The sequence below is a fragment of the Eptatretus burgeri genome, chromosome 16 (assembly GCF_056783735.1).
Source record: "Eptatretus burgeri isolate ZD-2024b chromosome 16, Ebu_testis_v1, whole genome shotgun sequence".
Lineage (NCBI taxonomy): Eukaryota > Metazoa > Chordata > Myxini > Myxiniformes > Myxinidae > Eptatretus > Eptatretus burgeri.
In genome coordinates this window covers 60283073-60302744 of record NC_140976.1, presented here as the reverse complement: position 1 = coordinate 60302744, position 19672 = coordinate 60283073, and the positions used below count along the sequence as shown (strand labels likewise).

At 42.8% G+C, this 19672-nt stretch overlaps 1 protein-coding gene across 6 annotated transcripts in view; it reads right to left on the bottom strand.

Moving 5' to 3' along the window:
• The window catches only part of LOC147011158 (paxillin-like), a 91899-nt gene that overhangs the window by 61120 nt on the left and 11107 nt on the right, over window positions 1-19672 (bottom strand). Inside the window, exon 1 of one of the 6 annotated variants that reach the window (XM_085860007.1) lies at window positions 14940-15017. The exons of the other annotated variants lie outside the window; for them this stretch is intronic. The gene's annotated coding sequence lies outside the window, so the exon portion shown is untranslated. Of the gene's footprint in view, window positions 1-14939; window positions 15018-19672 lie in introns of those variants that run through there. 6 annotated transcript variants of the gene reach the window in all.

The following is a 19672-nucleotide window of genomic DNA, read 5'->3' as shown; positions in this document are numbered from 1 at the left end:
ACAGTTATCATTGGAAAATTTTGTAACTTCGCATATCAGAGGCCTATAGAGGTCCCTTTCAGTGCACAAAATTTTGAAGGTCAAGGTCAAAGGTCAAGGTCAAAGGTCAAGGTCACTTTGTCGCAAATCAGGGAGTCGACGAAACCCTTATTTTTTGAGTAATTTTGATCGGATCGTCTTCAAACTTCATGGGAATATAGTTCATGGTCTGGCGCTCAGCTGATTAATTTTTGGTGGCGATTGGCCTTGACCTTCATGGTAAGCGCCTAAGGTCAAACATATTTGACCCCAAGGTCAAATTTTCAAGTTTTAGGAACCATATCGTGTAGTACCTCAAATTGAACACCTCGATGAGTGCTTTCTAGATCTGTCAAGCTTGAGACATTATGATGTCATTTGGTGACGTTATGAGGCAAAAGCATATTTTTAATGGTTACTCTGTCGAACGATTCTCATCGGAATCTCTCGTAGGCAGATATTCCTCAAGGAGTCGCTCCTGGTGGATAGCAGCTCTGTTCACCTCAGTGTGACCTTAAAGAAGTCACACATGGTCACCTTTTGGCAAGATACGGGTCACCCTGCGGGTGACATTGGTTTATTTTTATTTTGATTGTTCCCCAGACCAATGTCTATCAACATTTTGTTCTACTGGTTATAAGTTCCTCCAGCAGCCAGAGATCATTGTAAAGAAAACCAAAAAGAAGCAAAGTCAATGTTAACCTCAGGTCAGCATCTTGCCTGACAATCTCACTCTGCCCTTTGCAAACTTACATTTGTATTCGATCTGCAGTGTGGGCGCTTGACTGGCTGTGGTTTCTGAAGCTCGTGGTTGTGAGTCACAACATCCAGTATTACACACTTGATCGTACATTTCATTCATCATTGTTTCTTCTTCTCGTTTTCTTGTTGCTATGGACTAAGCAACATGAAGTGTTTTTCGAGCCATTTTCTATACATTATTTAATATACATCTTTTAAGTTCTGGTCGGTCTCCAAATTGTTATTATCTTTTACATTTTAAAACTCCAAGTCACATTAAATCTCATTTTCATTATAGCAAATGGACCACTTATGGTCATGAGTACAAACGTACAAATCCAAATTTGGTGCCAATTTGGAATGGAACTACTCTGTGCAAGGGAGGGGATGAAACGATTCCATTCAATTTTAATCGAGTCATAACTTGCAACTTACAATCCATTTCTTCAATAATCATGAAGAAGGTGTCATTCTTTTAATATCCAAAGACAAGTAAGAAAAGAGAGAAAAATGACCTCTTTGGTTTAAGTTGCTGAAATTTCACACCATTTGGTACTTTAATACAGGGATAGCGTTCTTGTAAAGGCAGCAACAACCACAAAGTGCAGCTCTGTGCGACCTTAACACACGTGGTTTTACTTTAACTGGACGGCGTCACGCAGTCAGACAGGCATGACCAACACACACTCCTGTGTCATTTGTCTACCAACTGAGAAAGCCCATTGAACCCAAACTGCTGCACATATTGTTTTTCAACCATAAAATGAAGGCATTTAAAGTGCAGATTCCACCAAATACTGTATATACAACATTGGTCCACCAAGAGCACCCTCAAGGAACCTCAAAGATAGCTTGCGAAGACCTTATTTACAAGGAAAACATCAGTGCTGGCTGGTCCTTAAATCTGCCGATGGAAGTTTATTTTCTGTTTCTGTTACAAGATAAAGTTATAAATTGTGGCGGAAGCAAACCTCAAAATAAACCACGCCGAGGCAAGTCTATGCCAAACCCTGAAATAACAGCACAGGGTGACAAGTAAAAATTACAACACCTTTCAAAATAGCCAACAAGATCAGTGAGTCGCATCCAAACAGCTGTCCTCTGATGGGCTGGATGGAAGGCCAAGTCAGTAGGGTTGCAGGGAGGGGGGAATTAGGAGGTCACTTTTTACACAATGTACTGCATTCATTAACCGTTCTCTCTCAAGCTAAGGGATCCCTACGGACAGGGACATCTGATGATCACATTCACTTTCAAACAAAGCGCCGTTCCATTTCATCCATTATTTTTACCCGGGCATGCGAAGTGAAAAGCGGGGTTAAACAATTGGTTCACTTTCTTTGTCCGTCTGTCTGTCCGTCTACAAATGTCAGTTTACGATCGAGGAACAACTTAATTTCAATCGAATGTTATATTTTGAAACATGAATCGGATAACGAACCTGCAGTTTAGCAGTACTTTGCCTCTGAATTGGTCCTGATCATACATGCGCAGAGAGGAGTGAGATAATTATTTTCCTCTGCCTGCCTGTCTGGCAATCAAACAAAATTGAAAATCATTCCCAACAGGAAATTTACTTTTGGGACGTCATGAAGGACACAAATATCCAGCACAAAGACCGAATGTAACGTGTTAAATAAGGTGATGTAAAACACACCACAACAATGGCGGTAAACTTCTTTAAAAAGTTTTTTTTCCTACAACCTTTAAAATTTTATTTTGCTTTCAATTGAAGTATATACTTGAACACTACAGAACATCAATCGCCTTTTTGGCACTTTCAAAACCCTTCCATTTTGCAGAACTCGGACAAAACATTACGGAATTTTAAGTCATCACGACCAATCAAATTGGGCACTTGTAAACGCCGCCCATGTCCTTGTGTCTCAAGACTGTGCGGGGTAAGGTGTTCTATGAACTCTTTAGTGTTTTATTTTATTGTTTTATGCAGGATCGAAGTATTCTAAGCCAATGGAAGAGTGAGTTTATGGAAGGTAAATAGGCAACATACTGAGAGTGAGACAAACAGTTTGAGATAAGCAAGAGAATGAATGTACAGGGAGAGGGGGGGGGAGAGAGAGAGAGAGAGAGAGAGAGAGAGAGAGAGAGAGAGAGAGAGAGAGAGAGAGAGAGAGAGAGAGAGAGAGAGAGAGAGAGAGAGAGAGAGAGAGAGACAGAGACAGAGAGGGAGAGAAAACATAGGAAGTAACATGCAAGTAAGAGGGTTGGTTTAAATCAGGTAAATTGAGATTGAAAATATTGTGGGATAGGGATAGGAGATGACGTGTGATGGTTGTGTACTACCTGCTTGAAACGTTAGCTTAGAGGGAAGAGTGCAATTAAACTTTGTCTGGAAGGCAGTTCCACAAATGGGAAAATAGAGGAACAGAGTGAAGGTTGGTGGTAAGCCTGGGGGGATTTTGAGAGTCCAACAAGGAGAGGGAGGCTGGAAGAACGTGCACATCCTGTATGAGCTGGGGTATGTTGGAGGACTGAAAGAGCAAAGTCAGACCAGAGGAGAGGTTGAAACAAAAACGACAAACCATCAAACGAACAGCAATGTGGGACCAACAAACATTGTGCTTCGGTCTCATCGTGGGAGATGCTAATAACATTGAGAGCTTTATTTATTTATTTATTTTCAGATGTTGAGGGCTCCAGCCACGGTATATGAGTCCTCATCGAGGCCAGATCTTAAATGAAAGAACTGCATCGATAAAAAAGTGAAGAAAGAGAGAACACTCTTAGAGTTTTTGAGGAAGTCAAAAAAAATCTGCTTTTTTAAGAAGGGAAGGTCATAAGTGTTTGGAAAGGCATGAGAACGTAAAGAGTTTCAGAGTTTGGCAGTGAAGGGGAAGAAACAAACATCATAACGCCCACCCTTGAGTTGCCATTTGTAGTCTCGCTTATGGTGGAAATACACAAGCAGCATTGTAATTCGAGCAGGTCGAGTTTTGAGATAAGTTTGGAAGAGTGTATTGCCTGGTGTTGCCTTAATGGTTAGGGTGGCGGGCTTGGGATCCTTAGGGTCCTGAGTTCAAATCCCGCTTGGCTGTTGAATTAATACCAGGTGGAGTTGACTCAGCGTGTCATCCTTCCGAGGTCGGCAAAATGAGTACCAGCTTGCTGGGATGATTGAGCCATATGGGTATCGTGTGTTGGAGTGGTGACCCGTCCAGGATTGTGCCCAATAGTCTAGGAGACTGCTTTGGCAGCACTGACGCTCTGCACAGAGTATGTGGACCAAATGGATTAGGTTGGATTGGAAGAGTTGATAAGTCGGATTACTTTGGATTCAATTCTATCCAGTAAATATCTGGAGCTAGAACCTCCCCAGATGTGAGAGAAGTACTCCATACAAGGACGAAGCAATCTTTTATATCGTCGAAGAATCTTTGACATCTGAACAGGACTCCTAGTTTCCTTGAGGTAGACTGAGCTATTCAAGTAATGTGTGGATTCCAGGATAAATTTTATGTAAGTGTAACACCTAGTAGGTTTATTGTATCACATGGTGTAATTGTGGAGCTTTCAAAGGAGATTGGGGAGCTGAGAGGAGTTTTGGAGAGAGAGATGGGAAGAAATTTAGTTTCAGAAGTGTCATGTATTCATGTATCAGATCAATCGGAAGCGCGCTCATCGGGAGGTGGGAACATACCTGGCCATGATGAAGCTGGGCTCACTGATGGTTCTGAGGTTTCTGTGTGTGGAGCACAATGAAAGACTGATGGTGCAAAAACTAACTACTTTCCCTGCCTGATACATTACATGGCGATGAAGATTGGATGCTGGTGAGCGTATGGAAAGTAAGCTGAGCTATTGCAGTTAGCTGTTGGCCGACTAACTCATTATTTCCATGCAGACACTACTTGATCACCATGTCCCATGGTCGTATTGACAAGTTCAACCCATGCGAAAGCATTCCTGATGTCGGTATGCGGCAGCGAGACATTTACTATTCTGAACAATCTCACCATGCCCCCAGGACCACGATGGATTTAACACACGCCGAGCTTGTGGTAGCGATAAAGGAGCACTGCGAACCCACACCTTCAGTCATTGTGAGTTGATTCAATTTTTACATGTGTCGCCAAACCTCGACACAGTCCATTTCGGTATTCACAGCTCACCTGAAACACCTTTCCCAGCATTGCCAGTTTGGTACTACATTTGACGACATGCTGAGGGACTTGCTCGTAGTGTGGGTGGAACAAGATCGAATTCGCCGGCGCCGACTTGCTGAACGGACTCTGATATTTTCCAGTGCTAAGGGCATCGCTATCGCAATGGAGTGCACAGACAAAAATGCTGCAGATATTGCTCGCTCGATCGCTTGCCAGCCTGGAGCTGACCTGTCATCTGTCAATTGTGTGGAACAACATCTGACCAGAAAATCTGACGCCAAAACGCCTGGAAACTGCTTGGTGGCTGGTGCAGGTAAATGCTGTTTCCGCTGCAACGGTGAGCATTCTCCCACTACGTGCCGTTTCAAGAATTCCGCCCTTCAACTACTGCCACAAGGTGGTTCGTATCGCCTCTGCGTGCTTGTCTCGAAAACGGAGGGCAAGGAGAGAGGAATGCATAACACACCTCCTTGACTCGGAGCATAACCAGAAAGACATGACTGATGGAGACAGCCCTAACAGCCACAGTGTTAAGTCGTATGACTTTTTCCACACAAAGTCTGGCAGACAGTCTACTCCTACATTGATTTTCGTAGATATAGATGGACGGACCGTGGAAATGGAGGTAGATACGGGTGCTGCCGTCTCACTTATGAATGAAGCAGCTTTTCGTAACTTGTGTGGGAATTCTGAACAACCCAGCCTCTGTTGGTCCCCGATCCGACTCACTACATATACCGGTGAGTCAATACAAGCCCGCGGGTCGTGTGATGTCAAGTAATCTACGGCAACAACACTCAACAATTACAACTCTTGGTCATCCCCGGGGATGGACGCACACTTCTCGGACGAAACCGGCTCGATGTTGTCAACTCAATTGGGAGCACATCCATCGACTGCAGGCTTCCAAGCCACCAACCGTTCTACAGCACCTCCTCGCGAGATACCCGGACGTCTTCAAGGACTCGGTACATTGAAGGGCTTCACTGCCAAGCTTAATGTTGAGAAAGATGTGAAGCCAATTTTCTGCAAAGCACGCCTTGCAAGAGAAGGCTGATGCAGAATTAGCCAGACTGGAAAAGTTACGTATCATTGAGTCAGTTCAGTACTCAAATTGGGCTGCTCCAGTTATTCCTGTCTTGAAGGCAGACAAATTGAAACGACTTTGTGTGGTTTACAAAATGTCGATCAACAAATGTTCCACCTTGGACAAATATCCAATACCAAGGATCAATGACTTATCCACAAAACTGAGTGGAGGACAGTCCTTCACCAAGCTCGACATGAGATCGGCCTACCTACAAGTCGTTCTGGATGAGGATTCCAAAGAATATCTCACCATCAACATGCATCAGGGGCTCTACAGATACAACCGCCTGAGTTTTGGTGTCAAATCGGCCCCAGGAATCTACCAACGTTGTATGGATAGCCTGTTCGCTGCTGAACCACATGTTGTTGTTTACCAAGATGACATCCTCGTCACTGGCTGCTCAGAGCTTCACCATCTTGACAACCTCGAACGTGTGCTACACATTATCTCCGACTCTGGACTACGCCTGTGGAGAGACAAGTGCGAGTTCACGGTTCCGTCTGTGACCTATTTGGGCCATCGTATCGATGCTGAAGGCTTACATCCCACTGAAGAGAAGATCAGAGCAATCAAAGACGCCCCAGCTCCAACCAACATTTCTGAACTCAAGGCTTACATTGGCATGCTGCAATATGACAGCAGGTACATCCCTAGCATTGCTACCATGCTTGACCTACTGTATTGCCTGTTAAAAAAGGCATCAGCTGGAAATGGGACATTCCAGAGTGATCAGCCTTCCAGAAGTCAAAAGACATGCCACAGTCTTCAAATGTGCTAGTTCACTACGACCCAGCCAAAGACATGGTCCTGTCATGTGACGTGAGTCAGTACGGGGTTGGTGCTGTTTTGTCACACTTCATGCCAGATTGCACACAGAGACCAATCACATTCGCATCTCTTACACTGTCCCCGGCTGAGAAGAACTACAGGCATCTGGACAAAGAAGGAAATTAAGAAATTTCATCAGTACGTCTTCGGTAGACATTTCACGATTTACATGGACCACAAACCAATGATTAGTTTGTTTGGTCCAAAAAAAGCTACCGCAGAGGTCTTACCTCCTCGGATCATGCGCTGGTCACTTTCGCTCTCGGCTTATGATAATGACATTACGTACAGACCTGGCTCCACAATACAAAAATGTAGACGCCATGAGTTGCCGCACAGTGTTTAACCCCCACTGCACTTGGCAGCGTGATATCTCTGATGTAATTTTTGAATGACAACCCAATTGATGCCAACCAGATACAGACCTACACCAGGCGTGACACACTTGTTTCCAAGGTCATTCATGCTACTGGGCATGGGTGGGGCTTTCCATGTGATGCTGACCCTGAATTGTATTCATACAAGGCCAGGCAGAATGAACTAAGTGTCGCGAATGGCTGCTTGCTCTGGGGGATGTCGAGTGGTCATTCCCCCAAACTTGCGCACAAAGATTTTGTATTAACTTCAAGATTGTCATCCAGGCATTGCAAGAATGAAATCTCTGGCATGGAACGATGTCTGGTGGCCTCACCTTGACTATGACATTGAACAGTGTGTGAAACATTGTTATCCATGCTAAAGCAGTCAAAACGCCCCTGCAGAGGCACCGCTGCATCCCTGGGAATAGCCCACTGAACTATGGTAGAGGATTCACCTTGACTATGCTGGACCCATCGAAGGCCGTATGATTCTTATTGTTACGGATGCTCACACGAAATGGATCGATGCCTTTGTAACACATACAGCAACCTGACACGTGACGATAGAGAGGCTACGCCAGTGCTTTGCCACTCATGGTTTGCCACGCTTGATAGTCACTGACAATGGAACCTGTTTCTCAAGCTCTGAATTCACTGAATTCACCCGTTGAATGGTATAATTCACAAGTTTGTGAGCCCACACCATCAAGCTTGAAATGGACTCTCCGAACGCTCCGTGAGTTTCGTCAAGTATGGTCAAAATCACATACACGGCGGAAACATTCAGACCAGACTATCATGTTTGCTTTTTGCTCACTGCATCACTCCCCACACTACAACGGGGGTGACACCAGCTGAGCTGCTGATGAAACGACGTTTGCGTACAAGACTGGATTGTCGAAGACCAGATGTGGCGTCGGTCGTGCATCAAAATCAGTGGAAACAGACACTTCATCATGACAAACATGCTGCACAGTGCTCTATAAACATCAGGGACCTGGTGTTTGTGAAAAAACTTTGGTCGCGGAAAAGCTTGGCTACCAGGGAGGGTTCACAAAAACGAGGGACCATTGTCCTACAGGATCAAACTCGAGGACAATCGAGTCGTCCGGAAGCACCTTGATCATGTCCGGTATCGGTCTTGTGATCCTGTCATCTTCACAAATGATGTCTCGCCACTTCCTGAACCTGTGAAGAGCGACATTGGTGCTGCAGATGGTACTGCACCACTCCCTGAGGCTGACCCCAATAATGCTGTTGCAGCACCAACAGCGGGGCCGTCTGTCGGCTTTGTACCCCGACGATAATACAGAGTTCCAAAGGCGCCTAGCTGCCTTGATTTGTAGCCACTACTCAAATATTCATGATCATTGTATTATTTACTAGTGTCTTCATTTCTCTTGTGTTCATCTATAATGCATTTTCACACTTAATGGGAGGGGGGACATGTTATGTATTCATGTATCAGATCAATTGGAAGCGCGGTCATCAGGAGGCGGGAACATAGATGGGCATGACGAAGCTGGGCTCACTGATGGTTCTGAGGATTCTCTGTGTGGAGCACAATAAAAGACTGATGGTGCGCTAAAACTGCTTCCCCTGCCTGATACATTACAAGAAGCATTAAACTTAACTTGATTACATTTGCCCCACTGAGAGATCTTGTCCAAATCCGAACTTAGAGGTGGTTGTGCTGAAACGAGATGTCGATTGGGTGAGTGAAGATTGAGCAGATGTTCAAAAAAAATACATGGAGGAATGTAATGTTGAGTCATCAACATACGAGTTTGTGGATAGTTGTAAAAATATTTGTATATTTGTAGAAGAAAGAAGGTCATTGATAAAAAGAGGGAAGAGTGTTGGAGACAGGACAAAACCCTGAGGGACACTGCTGTTGATAAGGAAGGATGGAGATGTTGAACCATCAACAATTACGGAGATAGAGCGGTTGGAGAGAAAGCTCGATATGAGAGAGCAGAGTGAAGGAGGAAAGCCGAAAGAGGGAAGCTTGGCTATCGGACCCGAGACCATGATGCCAAACTCTATCAAAGGCTTTTGAGATATAAAGGCCTACAACAAAGGATTCCCAAAATCTCTCAGAGAAGAAGCCCAGATATTTGTAATGTAAGAATGGACATCACCTGTAGATCTTGCCTTGGGAAAACCATATTGATGGTCAGATAGAAGACTGTGAGATTCAAGATGCTTGAGGAAATGGGAATTGAGAAGACATTCAAAGACTTTGGAAATAGTAGAAGTCAGAGCAATTGGATGGTAGTTACAGTATATAAGGGTTTGAACGATCCCCATTCTTTAAAATAGGCTGTACTACAGTTTATTTCCAGGTAAGAGGAAAAGTTTGGGGTTTTAAACAAAAACGAAACAAATGAGCAAACATGGGTGCAAGTTCTGAAGCACATTCCTTCACAACATGAGGAATGCCATCTTGTCCATACGTCTTGCTTGTGTCCAGAGAGAGAGAGAGAGAGAGAGAGGAGTATTTTTTTGACTGCATGAAAAGAGATTATTGGGAGGGACATAGGATTGGTAAGGGGTGTATCGGGGGGTGATGGAATGATGGAGTCATCCAGTGCGGAGTTAGAGGAGAAAAGAGAACCAAAAAGAGTTGCTTTATCGGTCGGAGAGACAGCGAGAGTATCATCGGAACGGAAAAGTGAAGGAAAGGTAGAGTGACAGACGTTGTTGGAGATACGTTTTAGCTAAGGACCAGAAAGATCTATTAGTGGAAGAAGATGAAAGGTTGTCACATTTCTTTTGGATAAAGGAATGCGTCGTCTCATGAATAACATGTTTGCAATGATTTTCTGGCAGAGATGAAAGCTGAATGTGAGTCGGAGGAAGAAGAGTTTTTCCATGTCCGATATGCCGCGTCCCTTGCACGAATGGGACCATAGCAGGAATTATTGAACCAAGAATTGGTCGGAGAGATAGACTTGAAAGAGAAGGGGATATAAGCCTCCATTCCTGCAACAATAACCTCAGCTATACGTTCAGCAGAGATGGAGGCATCGCCCGAGGAGAGGCAGTAGTCTTCCCAAGGAATGTCAAAAAATAAGTTTCATAAACCAGCCCAGTCAACACTATTTGAAATGCTAATACTGGCATTTAGTCAGAGCAGTCGGAGGAGGAGTGGTGGTAAGTAAAAAGATGTTTACAAGATTGTGGTCAGAAGAATTGATTGGACTTGAAATTGTGTTGCTGTAACACAATGGAATGAAAGTGAAGAACAAATCCAAAGTATTGGAAGAGTGTTCATGACGATCTGGAAGAAAGGTAGGATTGATGATAATTTGTTCCAAAATCATTGAAAATGGAAAATGTAAGAGCTTCAACTGCCCCAATATCCATGTGGGAAGATTTCAACCACTTCCTGTGGTGGACATTGAAGTCTCCTAAACAGAGGAATTTAGCTTGAGGGTGTTCGGATGTCATGGCCTCATGGCAGGAATTAAGATAGTCAAAGAAAGTTATAAAGTTTGTCGAGTTAGGAGAGCAGTAAGTGAAACAGAGAAACACTGTGATGGTTGGTTGCCAAATCTTAAGCAAGATGACATGAAAGTTTGGAGATCCAAGGTCCACAAGGCGGACAACAGGCATGGTGATGTTGGAATAAATGCAGACTCGTTCAAAGCCCCCCCCCCCCGCCCCCTTCTCATTGGCAGCAGAGACAGGTAGGTCACCAGAGATTATTTGCAGCCCATAATGCCATGAACTAGGGGGCATTAATTTTTCGGACTATACCATATTTAATTGGAGGTTTCTGAGAAAATACGAAGATAGAGAAATAAAAGAGAGAATGTGAAGGTATGGAGTGAAAATGAGTAAGAAAAGTGAATGATGATAAGTGCATGATGTTTGTTTGCAAGAAAGAGAGAATAAAGCTAGCCCAGTAGTTATAGTTTGCGTGAGACAGAAAGTAAGATGAGCAATCCTGACACGGAGAGTGCAAGATGGTTCTGGGCACCATTGTAATGCTCCTAAGTCCGAACGGTAGTACTACACTGAGCAGTTGTTGTCTACAACCTACTACCTAAATGTTTTATGTTCTACAGAATCCACAAGAGACATGATGATGCTGGGGCACCAGCCTAAAGGATACAGCAGCTAGTATTCCATTGTAACACCGAAGACACTTTATTAATGTAACAGTGGTCATGTCGGTCAAACGGCCGTGATGCTTCGATCCGGATCAAGGGCCCTTCTTCGCATACACCAGGTTCAATTGGAATGCCCTGTGGCCAATCGGGCAGCACACTGGACACCTTGCCTCGGCAGGATCCGAATCCAAGATGGAATTCGAGCAGAGGTTCTTCGCCGGCCAGACCCAGTGAATATAACATTTGCATTGAAATGAGTAGGGGAGAGAAAAGGAGTACAAACAATTGTAATATCAGATAATTTATGCAGGGAAAGTTACCATAATCAGGCACGACAGCTTAGATTGAGGCCATCTTTCACCCACGAGATTGATTTACATACGCTTGATGCAATGCAAACTTATCCCAGTTCCGAGTCGAACCGGGACCTCGCAAATTTTTGGCCAAAATGACTGAGCCGGATCCGAACCGAGTTTTTGCTACCGAATCATAGCCCTAACTGGCAGGGTGAGACTGAGATTTTCCAGGATTGCAAGACATTTCTCAAACCAGCAGGTAATCAATTCCAGGTCAGGAGAGAGTGATGCAACTGCTGTCTGCGATGGGGTACTACATGACTAATGTGGAGTCATCGTCACAAAGGAGGAGAGGGTTGTCCATACCATCAGAGATGCCACATATGTAGACGAGGAACAAGACTGGGATCAAGACACTGCCTTGAATCACACCAATCTCCACTGGAGAAGAGAGGAGAGGGTTACAGTGGAGGAAGTCAGAAAGCCATGTATGAAGGTGGCCTTGCGTGATACAGGAGAGCTTGGCAAAGAGAACAGGATGCCAGACTGTTGAATACCCAAGGTATGCTTCGGTAGATGATCCTGAACTTTCGTTTAAGATTTAGGAGCTCCATTCATTGCTAAGAGAAGTTGCAGAATGCCGATAGTTGATTCATGAGGACATAATCCAAACTGATGATCAGATATCAGACTCTGAGAAAAGAATTGATGTTTGCAGCAATAATGTATTCCATGACTTTACTTGTAATTGAAAGCAAACTTAATGACCTGCATTTTAGAGGACCTATTATTGACCCTTCATGTGAATGGTCGTGATGTTAGCTGGCTTCCAGGCAGTTGGGAGTTGACAGCCTGAAGAGAGCAGCCAAGAGTAAAGCAAGAGCAATGGAGCAGGATTAGAGAACATGGGCATTGAGGCCTTCTGGACTCATGGCCAAAGCAGAGTCAATGCTCAAAATAACTTTCTCTACCTTCTCTGGTGTGAAAGACACAGAGTCAAGAAGGTAGTGGTTACGAAGCGGTAAGGTTGGCAAAGAGCAGGATGGGTTAGGTAAATGAGATTTGGAGGCAAACACCGTGTTGAGACATTGGGCCTTATCTCCAGCACAGTCTGGGGTAAGGTCATTTCAGGTAAGTGAAGGGATTGAGGGGGAGCATATTGAGGAAGGAAAGGAATTGCGATAAATATGAGGCATTATGTTTAAAGTATTATTCGGAAACAAGTGTGAATACTGACACACTATTTTGATTATTAGCAAGCTTCCAATGTCCGCACGGGATTCTAAATGGGGTAGGGATTATTATGGGATGCCTAATAGGAACTGTTCAGGCAGAATACCACATTGTGGAGTGTCCCGTCAGCTCGGACTCGTTCATGCACATCAGTGACCTCATGTTGTTATTATTTCTCTGTACAACATTGAGAATCATGGAAGAGTGAGGTGACGGAGGGTATAAAGGAAAAGTACTGATAGTGGGGCAGTGAGGAAACGGTTCAACAGATTAAGCTATGGAAAAATCAACAAACAAACAGGAAATGAGGAGAGAGATGAGGGGAAGATAGATATACAGCCAAGGTCGGCAACCTGTGGCCCGCGGGCCAAATGCGGCCCACGAGCTCCTCCCGTGTGGCCCGCGGCGCCTTGTCCGGATTTCCATTAGGTGCGGCCCGTGAAACATTTTTTTGAACCGACGGCAAATTTAACATATGTGGACATATGATTCTTCCACATATATCACAGTCTCTGTGCATCACAATAAATTATTTTCGCTTCAAGTCCACTTAACTTTGTCTTAAATATTTTTTCGTTTTTGTTTCAGATGGCTGAAGGTCTTAAGGTTCAATTTACAATTACATTTATTATCATTGATTTTAGGTGTGTTTGTTATTTTTTTTTGGGTTGGGAGGGGGGTGCGGCCCGCAAGGTGGCCCGAACGTGGCCCAGTGGCCCACGGCCTGGTTTAGGTTGCCGACGCCTGATATACAGTAACCTGCAAGTATGAAGAATTGGTAGGAGAGATAGACTTGAAAGAGAAGGCACAATACCAGGCTAGTTTAGGTTGAGTAAATGGGGGTAGGGATGGAACATTACACATAAATGGGTGCAAAAGATTGTGTGTATGGATGGTTAATGAGATAGGACTACACCGTTAACTTTCATAAAAAGAACAAGCAATCATGCATTGGTATCCCATTCAAATCCTATATCGTCGCTCTAATCCAAGGGTTCACCGCATTAGCAGCAAACTATCGCCCCGATAACTATTCAATCAGTAGACCAAATTCACAAGCTCATCCTGATCATGCGAGAGATGGAATTAAACTCGAATTTCCAAATAATTTCAAACAAAAAAGTATTCTCTCCTCGACTCCACAATTTTATAAACACCTCCAGTGAACAACTTAAATCTGGCTCTTCTGTCAGGTGAATTCCATATGTGATGAACCACTCCCCTACCATCATTACTGCTCTCAACGTGAGCAATAGGTCTCATTCTGAGACGTATCTTCATTGGATACTTCTCCACCGTCTTCCAGACACTTCACTCGTCAGATTTCCCATAATTTCACAAGTTTGAAAACTTCATTCGACTTCGTCATATCCAACCGATTCGTTTTTCTTTTTCTCGAGATAATTAACTGGCATACTAGATTAATTTTGTCACTCTTGTGGGTTTCACGAACGAAACCTGTGCATTTCATTTCATTGATTCTTTTCACTTCTCAAACAGGATTACATCATGCAGTATGAACAGTCATCGAGAATTTCCGGCCACGGTTGTGTAAACGCTGCCTTCCTGTCGTATTTCTCGCAAAGCCTGCTGCCACCGCTGCCATTTCCCTCGTCCAAAAAAGGACAAAATAGTGTTTACTTCTCCATTGTCACCAAACAATGTCATACACAGCTCCAATACATCCTACCTAGTTGTATAAGAACATCTCAAGTGTGCTCAGCACAGTGGAATTGACTGCTTTTTCATGTCTTCTCATGACATTGATTTTTGCAATTTGATAAATTGTGCTAAACTATGAAAACTTCATCACATATTATGTTTTTAAAGACTTACAAGCAAACAGCTGAAAATGGCAGTCAATTGCAAACCATCCAAACAAGTTTCCTTGATCTCTCACCAGAAGACATTTCTGGCAAAACAGAGTCACTATTTAAGCCGACATTAGGGAAAGCAGCGTCAGCCAAAAACACTGCACAAGTTATGGCGATGAAATTGTTGCTACCGTCGTTAATATTTGAAAAACCGTTGCCGGCCAGAACGTACATCAGCTATTCATCTTCCACAATGATCAAGTTCAAAACCCCCATGGCGTTCGCATTGTTATCTCCTCGTAGCATACATTTCCTTACTTGTTCAAAGAGCCACGTTGGCTGAGCAAGGCGCGAGAGCTCGCCAGCACTGTAAGGAAGGGCAGGGTAAACGAGGTGGAGGAAGAGGAAGTGGTGGGGGGAGAGGGGGAGTGGAGAGTGGGATAGAAATGTACACACGGCATGGCAGGACAGGGCAATACACAAAACTGTCCACTTGTCTGAATATTCTATGGTGTTCACCAAGATGTTTAGCAATTATGTACTTTGTAAATGCAGACAGATCATTAAATTCAGTCTGCAGCTGCATGGGAGAGGCAAGACTTGTTCTGAATCAATAGTCCACTATGGATGACGTGAAGCAACATCGGAATTCTAAGCAGGGCAAGAGGGGCTGAATGGCAATTGTCACAGTATGTACTTCCAAGTTCCAAGTATTCAACTGACACAGAATATGACAGTTCAGTGGTCAATCCAACAGCTGTTCATATATTTGCCACTGGTCTTGAAAACACTTGTGAGATTTCCATAAAGCACTAAACCTGACCTGCCAAACATAAGGGTCAAGTGCTGCCCAGACTTGGGGTCATTTATGATCTTAATCGTAATCAATTGTAGTACGTTACACTCAATGACGGATGGGGCGGTTGCCTAGGGCCCAAGCCCAAAAGGGGGCCCAGGCAGGGGCAGATTGACTTGTTGGTGGGTTAGTTCATTAATTAAACTATGTGGCCATAAGGAGTACAATTCATCCCAGAGGAGCTTCCTGATGCGAAACCACCACATTGATGTTGGAGATGCAGAAGACTCTGCTGTCACCCAAGGAGAAATTCCAGACTGAGGTGTTCCTTGTCATCATTGATCAGCTGGTCAGTGCCCTGAAACACCATCTTGAAGCATAGAAGTTAATCAACAAGAACTTTGGATTCCTGTCCAAGCTAGCCTCTCTCTCAACTCATGAGATCAAGCAAACCGCAGCAAATCTTGCCCACTCCCATCCCAATGATCTGTAACCTATGATTGAAAGTGAATTTATCAAGTTTTCTACCTCACTGGTATCTTCACCAATGCGTCAAACCTCACACAAACAAAGTAAGTGAGCAGAACTGAGAATGTATCAATTCCTTGATACACAAACCCTCACCCAACCATTTCCTAACATTGAAATAGTTCTTTGGATGTATCTGTCGATGATGGTATCAAATCGCAGTGGTGAGGGTGAGTTGTCCTTCTAGAAACTAAAACACATGAAGGATGGTGTCAGGAACCAAATGGGACAAGATCGACTGAACAGTCTTTCGATCATGAGCTTTGACCTCTCAAAAATCATTGATGAGTTTAGCTAAAAAAACAATCTCGCAAAAGACTGATGCAATGTCATACGTGTAGTCGTTTCTGTGGATGAGAAACTGCCTGCACCGAAGAACGAAAATGACAGATGATGGTCTTCCATTAAATTACCCTGTCTTCTACTAAAATGTTGTCATTGTCGTTTTCGTTTGAAAATGTAACAATTTTTCATGAAACAAAATGTAACAAAGTGTTGTTGTTTATTATACAGGGTTTCTTGTGGTTTTTTGAGAACATAATTAAATATTAAATGAGTATCATCATAGTATCAACTAGAGGGGGATCACTCAGTAGAGTGCAAAACCTCCGCCGCCAATACTGCGAGGTCACTCAAGTGAACCTGATATCCTATTCATTCAATTTGATGTCAACAGTGCTCACAGAGTTATAGTTTGCAACTTTCCCTTTTACTTTTAACTTTTACATACTCAATTCATTCGTCATAACTAGATTCCTTGAGATAGAAATTGATTTTACGTGGGTATATCCACCTGAAGTTCCAAAATCAGCCGCAATTATAATTTTGGCATGTTTTTTGTTGGAAATCAGTTATAACATGTGGAAATGCAAAAAAAAAGAAATCGAAATTTTGTTGAAAAAAAAGTTGCAAATTTTTTTTTCTAACAATTTTTTTTGGGGGGGGGGGTTGGAAATCACTTAAAACATGCAGAAATTAAAAAAAAAAAAGAAATCGAAATTTTGTTGAAAAAAAAGTTGCTTTTTTCTCTAAATTTTTTTTTTGGGGCGGGGGTGGAAATCACTTAAAACATGTAGAAATGCAAAAAAAAAAAAAAATTCAAATATTTTTTCAAATTGGCTGCCATAGCGGCCATATTGGATTTTGGACCAAGTCCAAAATCTAATGGCATGATCCTTGGACCAGACCTAACCCCCCCCCCCCACCAAGTTTCGTCGAAATCCGTCGAGGAGTTTTTCCATAATACTGTTCACAAACAAACAAACAAACAAACAGAAAGGGGTGAAAACAGTAACCTCCATCCATCTTCGATGGCGGAGGTTAATTCGAGAGTTCATAGAAAACCTTAACCCGTGCAGTCTTGAGAAATAGACATGGGAAGGGTCTTTTAAACCCTTGCTTTGCATTTCTGAGCATGATCTATATTTCCGACAAGCCGCCATTTTGTCTGAATCCCAATATTCCCCAATGCTGAGAGTGCAAGCGGCAAATATGATTGGTCGAGATGGCGTAACATTTTGTCCAAGTACGAGTAAACTGAAGGTTTTTGAAAGTGCCAAGAAGGAAATTTATGCTCTCCAATGTTAAAATTTAGATTTCAATCGAAAAAATTTTTTTTTAAAGGTTTTAAAGGCTGCAGAATTATGTTTTTTTTCTGGAAGTTTACCATCCTTGACACGGTGTCTTTTGTACCACCTTATTTGACACGTTAAATTAATTATTCGTGCCTGTTTATGTCCTTTATGATGTACTTAAAAACAGTACGTTTCCGGTTTGGAATTATTTTCAACTTTGTTTGACTGCCAGACAGGCAGGCAGACTAAAACAAAATTACCTTGACTCTCCGTGTGCATGCACAATTGAGATAAGATTCCGTACAATTTGCCAAATTCAGAGCTAAAGAGTACTGCGAAACTGCAGGTTTGTGTTCCAATGCATGTTCTGATTCATGTTCTATGGTGTTCACAATGTAAGATTCAATTGAAATAAAGTGGCTCCTCGATCATAAACTGCCAGGCAGACAAAGTGAACCAATTCCTAAACCCCATTTTTCGCTTCAAATACACGGTGGAGTAATAAGAACATATGCTGAGATCTAGACCTGACCTGACTTTGAACTGATGAATACTTAGCATAATGCAGTGTGACTTGGCTCACTGATGTCTATTACTGCAGGATGAGAAGGGGAGTAGGAGGGCTCATGGTTGGGTGACCGCCTGGAGCCAATACACCCTTAATCCATCCCTGATTACACTTGTGCCATGTAGCATTTGCAAGAGCCGAGCTGTTAGCTCGTTACGAATGAAAGAACGTTTAACTTAATCTCATATAGTCCAATAATCCACCCACACTAAACTGTAATTATGAATTAGTTCGCCAGATTGGTATAGCGAATATTACAATAAAAAAAAAATATATATCAAAACAAAAAAAAGCGAGTAAAAGAGCAATCAGAGATTGCAGACCCTCACCAGGACTTCTTTTGAGTGGTGTATTTTTATAGGTTTTCGGATAAATCCAATATGGCTGCCAACCATGTGACCTATGATATCATATGTGTGAACCTTTTGTTCCTCCTGAAAAGGCGGTCACTTGTGTAAAGTTTCGCCTCAATTTGTTCAGCCACTTCAAAGAAGAAGATTTTTGAAGGTTTTTTTGTTAAAACAACATGGCTGCCGAATCACGTGACCGATGGCATAATTAATTACTTTTTTGTGGACCATTTTATCCTTAGATGACCCTCAAAAATTTTCATACTGATTATATGTGGCATTCTACATATGCAATGATGATGTCATAACGAGGGCACCTATGACATCATAAAAATGAAACTCATTCCCCATGAGGAGTACTTGCTATCTGCCAAGTTTCATTTTTTTCCTTGGTGGGGTTTCAGAGATACAGAGGTCCAAAGTTTTTTCGTTTTTCCAATATGGCTGCCACACCACGTGACCTATGAAATCATAATTGTCATGAAAACATTCTTCATGAGTAGTCGCACCGATTGTAAAAATTTAGTCTCAATCCGACAAGCAATTGCGGAGAAAAACACAAAAATTCTGTGCGGACAAACAGACAGACAAACAGACAAACAATCAAACAGACAAACAAACGGACCGAAATGCAATACCCTCTCCTTTGGCAAGGGTAATTAGAACAGCCATTCGGTGGAGTGCATACCTCCACCTGGCTGATTATTTTACGTAGTGTATCCCACTGAAAGGACGGATCTGGATTCGACCTGAACAAAAAATGAAGCAGCTTGTTCTTGTCACCTAACCAACTCATCCAACAAGTTTTGTCCTAATCCTTGCATAACTCCTTTAGACGTCATGCTATATATTGTTTTCGCCCTATCACTCAATGGTGAAAAATCAATCAAAAAAATTCTCGGATCCGGATCCAGATTCAGATCTTCACCAAAATCTCATCAGTTCGTCCATATAACACACCCAAGCTCTCCTCCAAATTTTGTCTGAATCGGTCCAAACTTTTTGAGATATCCTGTTCACAAACAGACAAAGAAACAGACAGACAGGGGTGAAAACATAACCTCCATCCACCTTCAGTGGTTGAGATAATGAAAAAGAGCAAAACAAAATAAAATAAAACTAGAACCAGCAATCAAAGATTGCATAGCCTCGCCCAGACATGTTTTGTGTGGTTTTATGGTATGTATTTTACAGACATACTCACATTCGAAATCATACATACTTTATGAACATAC